The sequence below is a fragment of the Chrysemys picta genome, chromosome 11 (genome assembly GCF_011386835.1).
Source record: "Chrysemys picta bellii isolate R12L10 chromosome 11, ASM1138683v2, whole genome shotgun sequence".
NCBI lineage: Eukaryota > Metazoa > Chordata > Testudines > Emydidae > Chrysemys > Chrysemys picta.
In genome coordinates this window covers 55,470,028-55,480,977 of record NC_088801.1, presented here as the reverse complement: position 1 = coordinate 55,480,977, position 10,950 = coordinate 55,470,028, and the positions used below count along the sequence as shown (strand labels likewise).

The 10,950-nt window shown below is 40.7% G+C and overlaps 1 protein-coding gene across 9 annotated transcripts in view; it reads left to right on the top strand.

The window, feature by feature from the left end:
• Nucleotides 1-1,148: 1,148 nt before the first annotated feature.
• Nucleotides 1,149-10,950, top strand: part of HECW2 (HECT, C2 and WW domain containing E3 ubiquitin protein ligase 2) — a 258,022-nt gene continuing 248,220 nt past the window's right edge. For 2 of the 9 annotated variants that reach the window (XM_065562027.1, XM_065562028.1), the window contains exon 1: nucleotides 1,162-1,849. The gene's annotated coding sequence lies outside the window, so the exon portion shown is untranslated. Of the gene's footprint in view, nucleotides 1,850-1,889; nucleotides 2,009-10,950 lie in introns of those variants that run through there. The other 7 variants (XM_065562035.1, XR_010591636.1, XR_010591637.1 and 4 more) reach the window with 7 other exon arrangements.

Here is a 10,950-nt window from a genome sequence, read left to right as displayed (position 1 = left end):
TTATAAATGGGGAAACTAAGCTACAGAGAAGTTAAATGACTTGCTCAGGGTCACAAAGTGAGTCAGTCACTGAGCTGAAAATAGAACTCAGAACAGAAGCTCTAACCCCCAGACCCATTCCATCATCCACTAGACAAAACTCCCACCCTATAACTGCACTGATACTCTGTCATTGGATGGTACACATCCAGAAAACAATCATTCTAATTCTTACTACCTCAGTAACCCTTCACAAACAGTAAAAGCGATATCTTTCAATTTGAAATATAAAAAAAATAAATTATTTTGAAAGGTTAAAACATTTGTAGGTATTACTTTGGAAATTTTTGTGGTTTTACAATCACATTTTCCTATTTAAAAATATTTTTCTCTCCTGGTAGTGCAGTATGAAAGACCACTACAAAGAACAGGGGAAAATGACTAAAAGAGGAAACAGTGAAAGTGGCTATACCTTCAGTGCTGTTAAATACACAAAGTAACCAATTGGAAGAAAAATAGAGATGATCCTCTTTAATTGATATGAAGGATAGGTGTTACTGGTAGTAACAACACTGGGTAAAACTTTTCAGACAGAAACCTGATTTTTTTAAACAGATGCTTTTTCTTACGCTAATATAAAAAAGGAGCACCTGCATTACCTTGCCTTCTGAAATTCTGTGGGGAACTAGCCCTGGACCAGGGTCCTGCTGTACACTGAACAAAAAAGATGGGGCCAGCTCCAAATGGTTGCCAAAGTGCTTGCTAAATTTGCAATTGGTGATTTCATAATTGGGGCTCATTATTATCATGTTCACGTCGGGGGTGGGGTGGGGTATAATCACTGGGCAAGTGTCAGCTTTTGAGACTGGTTAACTTGAAGACCAGTGGCAGGTGAGTTATTATGATTGCCGTTTTCCCCACTGGTCCTTTTGAAGTCACCCCCTAACCCTCTCCCCAGGAGGGGGGCTAGAAAGGAACTGAAGGCTCTTATAATCCTGATGATGGACCCCCTGCAACACGGCGCATCGAGGGACCCAAATGCTGCGGGGTGTGTGTGAACATCTGCCCCGGGTCCTGATGCGGGGAGCGCCCAGTGCCTGGGACAGGCTGCCACGACGGAGCCCGCTGCAGGGCAGAGCGGGGAACCAGCAGCTGGAGTTACCCACAATTCCTTCCAGCACCTTGACAGGCTCTGATGCGGCGGGGGGCGGAGAGGCCCCGAGGCCCCGCCGTGCCCGGGCAGCAGCTGGCAGGGCAGGCTGGGCGGCTGTGGTGTTCTTCCCGCCCGCGGGCAAGGCGCAGCTGGCGGGAGTGACACCCCCCCCCATTCCCCCATGGACGGCCCAGCCCTGGGCTGTGCTGTGGCTGGGAGAGCTCAGGAGTCAGTGACCTGCTCCCTGCCCCCGGCGCCAACAGACAGCGCTGCTCCCCCCGGCTGCAGAGGGCACCGCGGGTTCCCCCCCCCCCCCAGTGCAGCTGCTGACTCAACCCTCTGAGGAGGTGGGGGGCGGGGAGAGGAGGGGCCGGGCCAGCCCCCAGGACCGCTCATTATCCCCATTGTTGGTTGTTGTGTTGGAAAGACAAGGTGCCGGGGCGCAGCGCGGCGGGAGGGGGGATTGAGCCTGCTGCGGGGGGTGGGGGAGAGGAAAGTGGCAGGTTAAGCGGCAGCAGCTGCCTGCTGCAAGGACTGCATGACTCCCGCAGCCTCGCCTCGCTGCAGTCCGCCCCTTTCCCAGACCCGGAGACTGCTGGAGGGGAGGGAGGTGCCGGTGCGTGGACAAGGAGGGGCCCTGCAGGAATCCTCGTCCTCAACGTGCTGTTTGGCTGGCAGTCCCCCTCCCCAGGATCCCGTCTGCAGACGCTGCTGGGGGTAAGTTGAAAGGGGGCTGCAGAGTGTGTGCGTGCGAGGTAGGGGGGTTGGGGTGTGTGCACCCTGCTCGCTGCGCTTGTCGGAGGCGGAGTCGCCTGCTGCTGCTGATGATCATTTGCTGGGTTTCCATCCCCGCGACCGTCTCTGCGGGTGTAGCAGGTAGAAAGGTGGATGGAGAATGAGCTGCTTTGGTTCGCCTCCTTGGCTGTTCTGCTCATTATTACGATACGCTTCCGTTTTTTTGGTTGGGTTTTTTTTTTTTTTTTTGGTACACAAGCTGTTGGAGATTTTTTTTTAAAACTCTAAATGAGCCTGTTTGATGAATATTCTTTAAGTGTCAGCCCTTCATCGTAGGCAGAGGGTTAAATAGCTGCATTGCTTTTCTCGTTTTTTAAAAAAAATATGTTGATGAAACTGTTTCTTATGGCATAAAGTAACCTGGAACTGCAGGCTTGGATGTATACATTTCCTGTGTGAAGTGCAATGGCAGATGTGTCAAGTTCCTCCATTCCCTATCTCTTCCAGGCTCGTCTGTTTCACGTGTGCCTGTGCAGAGGAAGGCTGCATGGATTTGTTTGTGCAGGGAAAGAAATAAATGGATTTGGGGGAGAAATTAAGATATAAATTTGCAGTAAACTAAAGTGGTTGTTGGAACCATGAAGTTTAAAATGCAAAATACATGTTTATTGGAAGGAGATGTAAATGTTGGAGATTCACAGTCACTGGAACACTAATTCAGGATAACTTCATATGAAGGATGTAGGCAGCTAACTGATGCATAATCCCCACTATAAAAAAATGGTCCTTAAGCTTTTTGTCTGTTTAATTATGACTGCGACTGTTTTCTATTCAGAAAACATTCTTTCTGTCTGTCACTTTGTGCATTGCATTTATCTCCTCCAGTGTTTCTCACTGTTTAGTATGATATTTATTTAATGTGATTCCCAAGATTTTCTCTAATTTCTGGGATGGAAGAAAAATGAATGGATTGACATAAATTCCTGGTATGTTGTATTGGAACTAGTGATTTTTCATGTTAATAATATTTTAATTATCTAAAAGAATAAGAACCAAAGTATTGTATTTTGTAGTCTTCTTATCACTCTGGTTATTTTCTTATGTAGCGTGGAGATTATTTTTTCTTGCCATGATTGATTTCTCTAGCCTCTTCTGGACAGATATCATTACAAACCAAGAGGGTTTTTCAAAAAGGAAAGAGCCATTTGTTTTTCTAAGAAGCTTTATGGTCTCAGTAAAACTATAGGAGCCTATTGCCTGGGGATAATATTGGTTACCTAATTTAGTACTCTGTTCATCTAATGTTGGATTGTCATCAGGAGCCTGTATAGCTTGTTTATAAATAAAAGGCAGACCTTGTTTTCTCCTCTGCTAGGAAGCTATGTAAAAGTAGCCTCTATACTATACAAAGTCTTCACACAAGGCCCAGTCCTGAATTCCTTGTGCACCCAAACTCCCATTGATGAGCTTAAGCAATAGAAAATTAGGTCCTTGCTTTACTTTAGAGCTATATAGAGATACTTCCAGTATGTTCTTAGATGCTTTTCCTGTTTTCTGTTTGCAAGAGTTATACATTTCTTTTAATCTTTGTTAGTTTGTAAATATTTCAATAGAAATTCCTTGCAGCACTGAAAAACTGAAATTGATGGCATGGGTAGATGAGATAAACAAAGTTCTTACTAACATACTACCCAAATGGAAATTTTCCCTCCTGTTAGGCTCTATCATAACCTTTTGGAAAAGTCTTTCTTAATGAGTGATTATATATGATTGATGTACATGACTATAAAATACATCATTATTAGCATATCAAAGAAACATGCTAATGCTCCCTTCCAATCTAAACCGTTGTGTAGGATCGAAAATTCTAAAAGATGCATAGGCTTTAAGTGACAGGTAGATGACAAAACTGACCTGCACATTTGAGAGACTACTTTTCATATTTAATCTTTCAGTGAACTATTGATTTACAACATAATCTAGCAAAACAGGATCCATGTATCTTTACTGGCTTGCACTGGAATTTAACAAAGTCACCTTAAACTAGACAGTGGGCATGCATGACAATTCCTGTGGTTGACTAAAAACTAGTTTTTTAATTATGCTTAATAAGTCATGCTTTATAGTTATACTTTATAGGCCTTCAGTTCATTTGTTTAAAAAAAAAAATCTAAACAGCCTAATCACAACTTCAAGGCAAACTTGTGGCATATCTTTCAGTCTGGCTGGTACATTACTACAGCATTTGTTTTGGCTTGGAGCCATGGAATATCACTGCAGGAATCCCCTGCCTTCTTTAAAGGCATATTTTACCCTGGTGTTGCTTGTTTTCAAAATTGATTTTTTTATTGTTTTACATTTACAGTGATTTTCAAACCTGTTAATCCAGGATGGCGTGTCCCTTTTAAGAAGCTTAGTGAGTCCTTCTATGACGTTTATGGTGGCTGTCTGCCAGAACAATATGTTGTTTTGCCAGCTTTCCTGAGAAGAAATGGAACAGATTTTGCTTTGCAAGATTAAATAGTCATACTGAATTAAAAAAAATGATTGCTTTTAAAAAGCAGTTTTAAAAAAAATTAAGGAATACACGATTACATTTTTCTTATGTGGAGGCAGTCAAAGGATGATGTGCTGTGTGATATATGGCATAGGAAGCTTTTTGAGTACTGAACTGAAGAAACTGAGTCTGCACATCATGTTTTTAAATAATTTCAAGTAAATAATTTCCCATGTTTCCTATCTTAATCCAATCCAGATTTTTCTGTTTTGTTTTTTTTTTAAAAACCCTGTGAGTATCAGACAGAACTAATATGTTTGATCCATTATATCCATTCAGTTCCACTAACTACAATGTAATTGCACAGACCTAAGGAAAATAATTTTTACTAATCAATTTTTGTCAAAGTATTATTTAATTGACTTAAAGGGGACTTAAACATGTGCTTAAAATTAAGTATATATTTAAGTGCTTTGCTGAGTTGGGGCCACAGACATAGGAACTAGTGGGTTTCATAACACAGGATGAGAAAACGCCTTCAACAAAGCCTAGTTGTGTTGATGATTTTGATGTCCTCATTGAGGGTAGGGGTAGTCAACAGCTGGACTGCGGGTAAAATCTGGATCACCAACACGCTTTTGGACCGTAAAATCTTTTTAGTTACTTATTATCATTATTGTTATTGCCATGTGGAAAATGTTTCTCTGGAGTCTGGACCTTAATTATAACTTGACCAAGAAATTTGGACCTTGACAAAAAATAATAGACTATTTTGTACTAAGGGGGTGTACTTATAGCTCTTGTCTGCATGTCCCCTATTGATGGTGAAAACCCTCTAATGTTTTGGCAAAGGGGTTGGAGGGCATTCCAGCTATTCATATGCCAAGATGAAAGTTCACGTCAATGCCCAAAATATAGAACTATGGGTAAAGAAGCTTAATAAAATCCAGTGAGCTGTTCTATGGTACTAGGCTCTAGAGAGAGGATCTGAAACAGGCTTGGGCCTGAAGTGAATTGTGCTCTTCATTACTGCCCTGAATGGTTTATGAAGGCGCATAGGATGAGTCCTCAAACTTAACAGGAAAAGGAGATCTTGCCTGCATTTATGCATATGCCTTTATTCAACGAAAGAGGGTGTAGAGGACTGTTGGTAAGAAGTGGTTGCTGTCCACTGTGAGGTTTGTGGGCGTTTGGGAGGATGTGCAGGTTTATTTGCTAGATCTGATGTTGAGTTTCTATAGAAGGAAGAGCTATAGAAGGAAGAGCTACCTACCTATTGTAGGTAATGACACAGGAGGCTTTTGTCTAGTCATATTAGTGCCCTTGCAATGTTGAGAAGTATATGATTAACTGTTATCATTATTATTTACTTTAATATATGAATTTAGTACCTGAGAAAAATGCCAGATCAACTTTTTTGGAAACTGAAGTCCCTTGTGTATCTACAGAACAAGTATAACACAGAAAGTAGTTCAGGCTTCCTCTGCTGCTACCTCAATATGTCTCATTCTTGGTTTGGAGGGCTACCTCTAGTGGAGAGACTGGGTTGAGTCTCTGTGCCTGTTCAGTTAATGACTTTCTGATGAGATGGTCAGTTTTGTTGGCAGCTGTGGTGAAGGTTTATGTAACATGGACACTTGCTGTATAGATAGGCAGTTACGGGCATTTGAAACACCCCACCACCTGTCCATGTAAAATACCTGAAAAATATAATTGATTGATGGGTAATCTGAGCTGCTTGCTCTCTGGGCGGGGGAGGGGGGGGGAGGAGAGTAACCTTGGTGATCCTTAACCTAATAAATAGCTTGTTTCTCCAACCTTTATACAGCTATTGGAACACAATAGAGGAAACCCCTTGGGAACTGAGTAAAGAATAAACAATTGTGATATGAAAAGAGATCAGCTGAGCTGTTAAGTCTCTCTTGGAGCCAACTACAGCCCATTCTAAGTTGAGAAAAAACATGTGTAGTGTTCTGTTTGTCAATCAACATACTGGACACACATTTTTGTCATTTTTTTTAAACAATTCAACATGTGGCATTTTAGCCATGCAACCTCTAATAACATTGTCATGTACCCGTAATATTTTAATTTGGTCATTTGTATAGAATATCAGAAAAAATATTGGTTGCTGGGCTACAGAGCTACTGCCATATAACCAATGACTCAGGCTAGTCTGGTTCTCCTCAGTTTAACTCCCAGGACTAAGCTCATTCTGAGTCCTACAACTCTGCTGCCTGTCCCGCAATGGGAACTGAGGGTGTAGAAGGGTGGGACCTTGGCCTGTGAGGGTGAGATCTGGTAGCCCTATCCCATCAGCCCAAAACCCATCAGCAAAAGCCCAGGTCTCTTACCTCTGGCAACTGTTATTTTTTCCCCTTTTAACTGTACTGGAAATTAGCCTTAAGTTGTGACAAGTTAAAAACTCAACCAAGTACCTCAGTTAGGTAGTAAGTAGGTTCTTTGGTACTTAGTTGAGTTGAAGGTGCTGTGACAACAGCAAAAAACTCCTCGGGCCTCTGCCAATTGGCTTGTGGGAGAAAAAATTCCTTTCTGATCCCAAACAGGAGATCAGCTAGACCTGCAGCATCTGCTAGTTTGGTTTCCCCTAACTAGTTCAGTGTGGGTAGGGTGGGGCTGCTGGAATGGAGCCAAAAGAGGCTCCACATGGCCTCTGGTTAAATCCCTGGAGCTGGGGTGTGAGGGCCAACTAGCACTCCTACCCACCAACTCGCCAATGGGTTCCAGAGACTACAAGGTGGGGGTGAGGGGGAGTAGGACGGAGAGGAGCTACCCAGTGTCCTTCACTGTGTGTCTCTCTCCCTTGGAGCTGGTGGTGAATGGGAACAGCCCCAGCAACATCAAATTCCCCACCCTGTTGCAGCAAGAGGGTGCATTTGATCTGGATACAGCGGCGAAATTAGGACGGATGGATGGATTTTAAGCGTCAAGCCATAACTTGTGGCCTTCCCCTCCACAAAGGAGACAGAGAATGTTGAAGGTTGGAGACCTTTCTCTATGAGGGCCACAATGTCTTACCTTGGCACAATCCTGCCTGTTTCACAACTTGCTCATGCATTCCCCATATTAAAACAGTGTTAAGATATAGTAGGTTGAACTTTAGGCATGAACTATCTTAGTATCCCTTTAAATCCATCAGTAAGCAACAATTAGTAAATAAAAACTAAGTTAACAAGCTTTGTTTTCTGCTTCTGTAGATAAGTTTGATTTCTTTCACATTTGTTGATAAACCTATATGTGAAAGAAAATCAATATAAGGAAATTAATTAAAATAAATAGTGCATACTCTTGATATTAGTATGTTATAAGTTTCTTGGTTCTGGCAAGGAAGGACCCCTCATATTAGTCTTTTTCAGTCACATAAATTGATCTTTCCAATGGTGCTCTAAGTGATACCATCCACTTGAAATCTAATCATTTAAAAAACACCATTTAGTTTCACACACATGTAGAAAGCAGAGAAACTGACTACATATACACACAAAGTGTTGTTAAATGCACAAAGCATTAAACTGGAAAAAAATAGAGAAACCTATTTTTCCCTCTAGTCTTTCATCTGTAGTAGTTGCAGGTGTTACAAGTAACTATAGTATTTAAATGTTTTTCTGACAAATGTGATTCTTAAGTTGATGGCATCCCTTTAATAGCAAGTGAGCCATTGTTAGGTGCACATATCCTTATATTAAAGTATACATTGGTTAAACATATGTGAGGCTCATCTTTTTTTTCTCTAAATAGAGTAGATTGCTTACTTTCATAAATGGTAATTCTGCAGAGCTCAGTATTCCAAATGCCTCAGAAATAAGAAAAGCCTGAAGCTTGAACTTCAGTGCTGAAGGGGAAAAAAATTGGCTGGAGCTGTCTCACAGACACTCTGTGTATGTGGTTGATATTTAAAAGATGAAAAGCAACATCTAAAGAGTAAAACATTTCTCTTTCAGCCAGATCAGCCTAGTGCATTCTCATGTGGGCTGTAGTTCAACTGTAATGTGTCTTATTTGTCAAATAATTATTTTGGAGTCAAGTCCACAGCCCTTATTTAAATTGAGTAAGACTTTCTCCTGCAAATAGTTCCATTCAGAACTGAGCTCTTTATTCCAAATGGATTCTTTATTAATAAAGAATTCCACTTAAGGAAAAAGGAGAAACGTTGCTGTTGCAGGACTGATCTTTCACTTTTACTCATGTGGGTAAATTCATGTATTCTTTTTTTATTCTTTACAGTCTTCTGAATGACCCTAAATTTACCATAAATTTAAAAACAATTAATTGGATGACCTGGGATTTTGGTAATGAAGCCTTCACTTTTAGGTTGCTCATTTGAATCTCGTTGCTAGTGACCAAAAGTTTTAACCATTTAATGGCTGTTCTGTGGTCTGTGAAAAATAAGTTAGTGGTCTTGGTTCAGGTCTATAGTTAGATGATTTGGAAGAAGAGGGTGTGTGTTTGTGTGTGTTTCACATTGTCATGTTTTTTAATTCAAGCCTTTCTAGACATAACATTTGCTGAAAAAAGAAACAAATAAGCCAGATTTTCACTTGTTGTAAAATGGCCTAGCTCTTTCTGGAGCTATACCGATTTACAACTGTTCATGATCAGGCCAGTTTCAGTTATTAACCCGACTAGCATCACCCAGTGTGATCTGATGTAATGTACCAGTTCTCTTTTTCTTTGTCATTTTGTTCTATGATTTTTGAAAACACTAGAATGTTTTTCCATAATAGCAAACTTGCTTTAAAAATGCTATGCGATATGGTTAGTCTCTCTGGGAATTTACTACAGAGAAAATATCAAAATAAATTGCATTCAACAAACGTGGAATTCATACTGTTACATACAGCCAAAATGTTTTATAATACATATGTTATATCTTTTTTTATTTTTTCCTATGAAGAGTTTCTGTTGTTATAGCTAGTCTTCTCTTTTCTGGACTTTAAAAAACAACCTTAAAACAGTATAGTCTATTAGGACTTGAATTAAAATATTTTCTCTCATTAAAATGTAAATATACATAATATTTTGCATTTCTGTAGCTATTTGAAAAAACCTCTGTACCATACAAGTACAATGCATGCTTGTGATTTTTCTTGTCAATCCATTGACTGGAATTAACCACTGTTGGTATGTAACATACTGAGTATGAATATTCTGCAGTGTGGCTTGCTATTTTAGTTCTGTGACCACATTTTCATCTACAGGTAGTTGTTGATAGTGTATCTACAGTTTATAATATGCCTGGGATGTTTTTTATTGAGAAGATCAGAATATTAAATGTATTTTATATGGCAACTGACAATGAAAATAATTTGTACGGGGAGTGTTTGCACAGAAAAAGAGTAGATTTTTCATCCTACATCCATGTACACAGAGGACCCCCCCATGGGGTGAGGGAGGAGGAAGTTAGATTTCTGCACAGTAGTGTTCACCCCAGACTATGCAACAGGCCCTGTCCTGAAATCCACAGGGGGAAGAAAGGACCGGATTTTGAGCAATCTTGACATTTGTGTTCCTCTGGGACAAACCAGATCACAAAGCATGTGAGACCTGGGAACAAAACATTCCCAGTCAGGGGGATCTGGCTAGGGAACAATCTTCGGGAGGAGATTAGATGAATCCAGAGTCTGTCCATCTTTAGGAAATGTTGCAAAACCTTCCTCTTTGACAAAGCCTTTCCACCATAAGTGGTGCTCACAGTACAAATGCTGCTTCTGCTCCGAGCCTCCTGCCAACCAGCTCCCTCTCTACTCAAAAAAACTCCTCCAAAAACAAACAAACAAAAATTCTACCTTAAGCAGAGTTTGATGCCCAAAAGGGAGAAGTGCTTGAGACTCCATGAAGTTCACTAGGGATTTTGGTATTGCTTTGATTTTATGTGGAAAGTACTCATATATTACAGTGATGCGTGGCAGCATAAAAGCTGCAGATAGATAGATAAATGCATTGTCCTCCCGCTGTCTTTATGAAACTTATGGTGGGAAGATGAAGCCCTCAGACTGTTATCTTTCTGCAGCACACCCTCTGTCCCCCAAGATGGGAATATCCCATAAAGAGCAATACTTGGGACTGTCTCCCCATTTGGTTATGATGTTCCAAATCACAGATATAGTAGTTTTAAGTTCAATGTGTGCATTTTAAGAGTCCAGGCAATTTTATGCAATATTACATTTTGATACTTTGTATCTCTTAACTAAACATCCCCATTATATACCTCCTAATCGTACTCTGTAGTTACAGCATGTAGAAACTGAGTTTTAAAAACATATTCTGAAGATGTCGGTTCTCTACTATGTTTTAATGATTCTGTCGATTACTGTCTTTAGTGTTCCCCTGCCATCCCTGGAGCTTGTTCTCTTCCAATTCCTTTCTCCACTAATTCTTTCTCTCTCTCATTTTTGTCTTCAGTCATCTGTGCTCTTCCTCCATAGTTTTAATCCCTCTCTGAGACTTCTGTCAAGATTGCCACTTAATTAATCACTGCTCTGCTCCCACCCTCACTTCTGCATCTCTGGTTGTCCTCCTTTTCCACCAGCATTTTCTCAGCATCTTTCTGCTGCTACTTTTCCAG